The sequence below is a fragment of the Bos indicus genome, chromosome 22, assembly GCF_029378745.1.
Source record: "Bos indicus isolate NIAB-ARS_2022 breed Sahiwal x Tharparkar chromosome 22, NIAB-ARS_B.indTharparkar_mat_pri_1.0, whole genome shotgun sequence".
Lineage (NCBI taxonomy): Eukaryota > Metazoa > Chordata > Mammalia > Artiodactyla > Bovidae > Bos > Bos indicus.
Window position 1 is genome coordinate 52,926,124 of NC_091781.1, and position 7,426 is coordinate 52,933,549.

Here is a 7,426-nt window from a genome sequence, read left to right on the forward strand (position 1 = left end):
TGTTTATTTTTGACATGCTGGATATGAACTGGTAATAAAAAGAAACTGTCTACTGAAAACATTTTTTTAAAATTTACATTGTGTGTGTAAAGAGAAACTGTTTTGTCTACTGACAACACTTTTTTATATTGAAATATAGTTGATTTATGATGTGTCAATTTCTATTGTACAGCGAAGTGATTCAGTTATATATATATGTACATTATTTTACAAAATTTTTCCATTATGGTTTATCAAAGGAGTTTGAATATAGTTCCTTGTGCTATACAGTAGGGCCTTGTTGTTTATCCATTCTATAGATAACAGTTTATATCTGCTAATCCCATACTCGCAATTCATCCCTGCCACCACACCCTTGCCATTCGCAACCACAAGTCTGTTCTGTATGCATGTGTCTACTCAAACCATTTTGGATACTAAATATGTGGGTTTCTTACACCAAACAATTATCTAATTCTCTGTGGACACCAACTGTGGGTTTCCTGTAAGTCATTTCAAGTCTGACACTAACCACTTAGAGTTCACCACAGGTTAAAGGCCCAGGCCCACCAGACTGCCCTCTTCCTTCAGATGCCAATCACAAGTAGTGGGTTCCCAGGTTACATATACATTTGACCAACTTGGCTATAAACCAAGGATTCCCACAACTTCCTCCTTACGTTTGATAATTTGCTATAATGACTCATAGAATTCAGGGGAACACTTTACTTATTGTTACCTATTTATGTTAAAGGAGCATATAAAAGATACAGAATAGCCAGATAAAGAGGTACATAGGCTAAGGACTGGAAGGGCCTAGAGCATAGGATTTTCTGTCCCTGTGGAGTTGGGGTGTGCCTCTCTTCCAGCACATGAATGTGTTCACTAACCAAGAAGCTCCCTGAACCCCGTAGTATAGGGTTTGTATGGAAGTTTTGTAACATACACACAATTGATTAAGCCATTTACCTCTGGTGATTATTCAGCCACTCTGCCATCCCTGGAGGTTGGGAAGTAGAGCTGAAAGATCCAATCCTCTAATTACAAGTTGGTGCTGGGAACCAGCTCCCACGCTGAACTTACATAGGAAAGCAGCAAAAGTTACTTCACCAGCATACACTCAGATCTGACTGAAACTCAGGTATAAAGTTTATTATGAATAACAAAAGACACTCCTATCACCCCGTCAGTCTAGGCTGAAGATTGCATGTACATGTCATATCGTATTGTGCCTGTACATGTACATGCCATTGTCGTATCGCATCGTCACAGTCTGCTACTTGAAGTGCTGCTGAATCATAACCACCTGACTGTGATTTGCAAGGCACCAAGGGGCAGCAGGAAGCCACGAGAGTTCCAGAAACCATCGCACAACCACTGGACTCAGCCATTACAGTGCAAAAAAGCCCACTAGCAACACGTATTTACAATGCCAATAAAACTTTGTTAATGGACACTGAAATCTTTATTTCATATGACTTACACATGCCATGAAATATTCTTTTGACTTTTTCCTAACTATTAAAAAAAAGGTAAAAGCCATTCTTTGCGCAGGTGCCCTGCCAAACAAAACAGCAGGTGGTAGGCTGGGTTTGTTCCAAGGCTTGTAGTTTGCCATTTCCTTTGGATGCCGCCCTTTGTCCTGTGGTGGGAACATCCCTGGCTCTTTCCATCTACTCTTACAAGTTAGGCTCTGCCTCTGCTGAGCAGGACAAGTGTCTGGAGGTGCTCTAGAACCACAACAACGACGACTCTTGTTTCCACTGCACCACGTGTTGAAAGGGCCTAGAGCTGCTCTGGGGCAGCGAATTATCCGCCACACCGATACCTGCAGCGCGGTGCTGCACCGCTTGGTCGGTGCCATTGAGACTATCGCTACCGCGCAAGAGTCCACGTGGCTGCCAGTGTCTGCGCCCGCGCTTGCGCAGTCCTTCTGTGGCGGGCTGCGCGGCAGAGGGCCCGAAGGTTATCGCGAGGGTTAGAAGATTCTCGCAAACGCCTCAAAAGTTCTCTGACGGCCTTTAAGATTAAGTCAAGGGCTCGAAAGTTCCCGGGAGGGCTCGAAGGTTTTCCCTCTGGCTGCTTTCCTTGTTTTGTGGGTTTAGTTTGAGGAAAAAGCCCCTACCGTGTGGTGCCGGGAGCTTCCTGTCAGGAGGAGCGTCGTGTATTCTTAAGTCGGGAAACAGACTGAGGCTGCATAATTCTCACTCAGGGAGTTAGCTGTTAGCCTTAGCGTATTTGGACTAGTTTAGCGCCGCGTTGTTTCCAGAAATAATTACAAGTCAGTCCTGAGTGGGAAAGAAGTGGCCTGTGAGCAGGACATCTAGAGCCCAGGCCCAGCTCTGCTGCTGTGTGACCTCAGGTAAGTCCCTTAACTGTTCTTGCCTCGGCTTTATTTGTGGGTGAAATGAGGGGCTGGGCCTTGTTCTCTCTGACTGTCGAACAGATTGAGTCTCGCCCCAGTCATGAGGGACCAGAAAGGAGACTTTTAAAATTTGTCCTGGGGAAGGGTATCATACTTTTTTCTTTGTTTTTACCTGTGGTGGTCTGTGTGCAGGTTGGAAAAGTATTTCTGGAAAGGCCGAATGAGAGGAGAATACAGTTTATTAGAGTGCACTCATTAAAAAGAGTGTGTCTAATAGGCGCAGCGGGCAGGCTCAGGGAAGAAATGACAACTAACACGGGTCATCTGCCTGTCTTTTCTAGCCGGGGAACAAGGAAGGGAATGGGATAGAAATCTTGCTGTCATTTACTAATTAGGTACCATATGTATGCTTTCCTTTTACGGGGGAGAAGAACAGGACAAATACCCTTCCTAATATGGGGTTAGGAAAGGGACAAGCTATGCTGCCCAGGATGGCGCAAAAATTGCAACAGTTGCGACATGGGTGGAAGGGCGATAAGGGTCTGATGCTTTCTGTTTCTGCCTTCTGAGGTCCTTCGAGCTCAGCTTGTTCTTTTGTCCTCTGGCCACTATATTATCCAGACAATATCAAAGTTAGTTTTCTGGGCTTACCTCGCGGCTCGGTGGTAAAGACTCTACCTGCTGGTGCAGGACTCCTGAGGTCCATCTCGGGTCCAGGAACGTTCCACAAGCTGCAGAGCAACTGAGTCTGTGTTCCTCAACTACTAAGCCTGTGCCCAGAGCCAGGGAGCTGCCACTGCTGAGCACAGGTGAGAAGCCACTGCAGTGAGAAGCCCATGCACCACAACTGGAGAGCAGCCCATGCTCCCTGCAACCAGAGAAAGCACACAGACAGCAACGAAGACCCATCGTGGCCAGAAAATTTTAAAAAAATCAGTTTTCCTCTTCAGCTTGATCTTAGGAACATTTCCCTTTGTGCAGTGAGAGTCAAAGAGGGCTCAGTGGACATCTACATACCCACCATGTGGAGCTGACAGGTGTTAACATTTTGATGTGTTTTCCTCCTCGTTTCCTTTATATGACCTGATGTGTGTGTGTGTGTGTGTGTGTGTGTGACATTAAATTATTTGAATGTGTGTTGTGACCACTGTGACATTTCATTCCTGAGTTGGGGTTTTTTTTGCATTTTTTTAAAACAAATTATTTTTAACTGGAGGATAATTGCTTTACAATATTGTGTGGATTTCTGCCATACATCAATATGAATCAGCCATATCATTCCTAAATTCTTGAGCATGCATTCTCTAAGAGTAAGGACAGTGTCCCACATAATCCCAATTTTATTGTTACTCTTGAAATGATAAATCTATAGCATCTGATATGTTGTTCATAGTCATATTTTTCAGATTTTCCCTGTAATGTCTTTAGCCTTTTTTTAAGGAAGTGTTCCCATTACCCATTGGTAGTCAACCCCTCCTTACCTTCCTTCATGGGCATGAGTGTCACTCTCTCTGTGGGAATAACAGCACCTGTGTTGGCTGGAGTCTTTTTCTTGGCCACCTCCTCATCTGTCACTGCATCCCATCTCCTCTAGTCCATTTGGAGATGAACCTGACCTCTGCCTTGGAGTCTTTCAGAGACAGAGTGGAAACAGTGAGTATGTGTGCAGATCATCGTCAGACAGAGCTGGCGTGTACTTGGGGACTTGGGTTGTGTGCTTTGCAGAGGAGGGCCGGCCTGTTTGCACGGGGCAGCTGGGGAAGGTCCTGAGCCATGGTGAGCAAGCTGGGTGCACCCCCAGGAAGTGTGCGGCAGGTGCGCTGCAAAGACAGACGCCTGAAGTAGCGTGTGGGCGAGGGCTTGGTCAGGAGGGCTGTCCACAGACTCACAGCAAAACTGTTGAGCTGACCATGTGGTTGAGGGCAGAGGAAAATACATATTGTCATAGGTGATACAAGCCAGATGGTCTGATCCTCCCTACTACTCTTCAGACAAAGAAGTGGGGATGAGCCACATGTCCCCAGATCCTTTTGTTAAACATAGTCATTTACCTGGCAGTTGCAGGAGGCTGATATGGGGAGGAGGAGGCCCATGAGAACTGAAATTCAAACACCATCAAGGTTCAGGCAGCGTCTGTGGAGGTTGTGAGGAAAAGTGCTGTGGGGCAGCATCCAGTGGGCCAGTCACCGTGTTGCTCACTAAGCCCTCATCCTGGCCATCAACCCTGCCTGGGGAGGAGTCTTATTCCCAGTTATCTGAAGGTCAGGGAGGCTAGGTGGCCTGTGTTGGGTCCCACTGGAAGAGAGAGACACCCCTTCCTACCCTCTCTCCAAGCAGGCACGGCAGGGGGCTCTAGGGATGTGACTAATGGCCCTAGTCATAGCTAAAGGCCACATCCCAGGGAAAGATCAAAGGATTTGGAGTCTGAAATTTAGATCAAAGATTTTCTTCTGTTAGATGTGCCAGAAATGGTGGTTTGGAGAACTCTGCTTTTCTCAGTGTCCGTAAATGGGTGGCTGACAGGACTGGCAATCCTCAGACCTGCCTTCCCCCAATCACTTGGTATATTGTAAAAAATCTGGTGCAGTTATATACAGGAACTCACTCTATAAACCAAGCTCTAGAGACTAACCAGGAAGTACTGGGTGGAGGAGAGGAAGGAGCATAAGATTTGATATCAGAAAATGTCAAGCCCAGATTCTGACCCCTGAGAGCTGTGTGATTTAATTCTCAGTTTCCACACTTGTAAACTGAAGCTGATGATTCTCAGTTTTCTTTGACTTTTCTGTGGTGCAGATATGTCTGTGAAGGCAGTTGGTAAACAACAACGACAAAGTCTTATTGAAATTCCAGCTTGGTGGGGGAGCCTGAGACCAGCAAAGGATGAGCAGCTCTTAGGAAGGAGGATGACTGGGGCTGATGTGGCCCCAGAACATTTGGGGAGAAAAAAGGGTATTTGTTGCTTAACCAAACTTCAAAATTAACTGGCATCCTGTGTTTTTTTTTCAACCTCAAATTTTATTGCTTTCTCATTCACTGTATCAGTTGTTTACCGTTTTACAACTTGTTCCATTTATACCCACAAATACATAGAATTGAGATGAACAAGAGATTTCTCGTGAGATTTCAGCCTTTCTCTCAAATGTCCCAAATCAGAATTATCTTGACTTGATAGGCAATTCTTTTTGCATTAGAAAATAATTTAATTTACAGGCAAAACAGAAACGTTGTCAATTTTTCTTAACTATGCTAACTATTTTCTCTTTGGCTTTTTAATGATTTTTAGTTTTCTAATGCAGTAGTTTGTAGAAAAGTGCAAAAGCATGTTTTTTTTTTAATTGAAAGATAGTTGATTCACAGTATTTTAGTAGTTTCAAGTATATAGCATAGTGATTCTGTATTTTTGCAAATGATACTCCTTTATAAGTTATTATAAGTTAATGGCTATAGTTCCCTATACTGTGTAATACACCTTTGATACTTATCTATTTTATACGTAGTGGTTTGTGTTTGTTGATCCCATATCCCTAATTTGTCCCCTGCACTTCCCTCTCCCCTTTGGTAACTACAAGTTTATTTTCTATGTCTGTAACTGTTTCTGTTTTTCATATACACTCATTTGTGTTATTTTCTAGATTTCACATAAGTGATGCCATGCAGTATTTGTCTTTCTCTGTCTGACTTATTTCATGCAGCACAATATTCTGTAGGTCCATCCACATTTCTGCAAATGTTAAAATTCCTTCCTTTTTATGGCTGAATAATATTTCATTTTGGGTGTGTGTGGTCTGCACTTGATGGGCACTTGGGCTGCTATCATGTCTTGGCTATTGTAAATGGTGCAAACCTGAATCATATTTGTCTTTAGGACAACTGTCCTCTGCTAGGGGAAGAAGATCTTGCTGGATTATCAATGTTCCAAATATACTACATATGTGTGTGAGCTGTTGTAACTGGATCATCCTTCACAAACTTTTGATTTTCAATAATGATTTCACTCTGAGTCACTGTCAGAATTTATATACGCCCATGTTTTCATTCTGAAAATTCTGAAAGGATTTGTTCTGTGAATTCAGCACTGTGTGTATGAACATCCAAAATCAATGTCATTTTGTCTGAGATTTCTGTTCCATATGTGATAGAGGTGAATGGAGAGTCCAGACCTACTCATATCAGCATGTGAAGAGCATTCCCAAATGCCTTCTCCTTCTCCTCTTTTTATATCTGCTGGGGTACTTTCTTCTGAGGTCTTGCTCTTAACTTCTCATGGTGTTTTTATTTGCTGTTTAATGTCATTGAGGATGAGTCCTGTCTTAGCTCAGGCTGTCACAACAAATACCACAGACTTGGTGGCTTAAACAACAGAAACTTATTTCTCACAGTACTGAAGGTTGGGAGGTCCAAGATTGAGGTGCCAGTGGAATTCTGGTGCTGGCTCTCTCCCTGGCTTGCCAATGGCCACTTTCTTGCTGTGTCCTCCCATGGTGCAGAAAGAAGACATTCTCTAGTGTCTTTTCTTAAAAGGCATTAATCCCTTCCTGAGGGCTCCACCTCATCTAAACCAAGTTACCCCACAAAGTCCCCATCTCCAAATACCGTCACACTGGGGCTTGGATTGCAACGTATGAATATTTTGTAGGACATGATTCATCCATACTACCCTGTGTGGACATGGAAGATCCAGGGATTGGTATAGCTTGTGCTTACTATGAGATTTCTCCCAGGTGCCACCTCTTCCTCCTCCCTCCTCTGTACTGGAGGTGAGAGGTTGTTGTCCGTAGTCATCCCAAATATAAGCTGTCACCTCTACTTGGGATATGTAACAGAAAACGGGCACTAGATAGCACCCGGCAAACGCGTATTGTGGCATTTTGTAGTTGCATGTGGTGAGGCCTAAGGTGTATGTTACACTGAAAAGAACAAAGCATGCCTTGTATTAAAGGTTTCTAGACACAATGTTACATTTACTATTGTTAAATAGGAGGAAGTATTAGAAACCTTGGGAGGCTCAGCGGTTGGGGTTGTCTGGGCTCATTGGGGGTGTGGCAAGTAGCCAAGAAGACCCAGAGTACTTTCCACAGA

General features: G+C 43.9%; 1 long non-coding RNA gene across 1 annotated transcript in view; it reads left to right on the forward strand.

The window, feature by feature from the left end:
• Positions 1-1,897: 1,897 nt before the first annotated feature.
• LOC139178651 (uncharacterized) overlaps positions 1,898-7,426 on the forward strand; it is a 191,665-nt gene continuing 186,136 nt past the window's right edge. Inside the window, exon 1 of the long non-coding RNA XR_011563061.1 lies at positions 1,898-2,341. This is a non-coding gene — a long non-coding RNA (uncharacterized lncRNA). The remainder of the gene's footprint in view (positions 2,342-7,426) is intronic.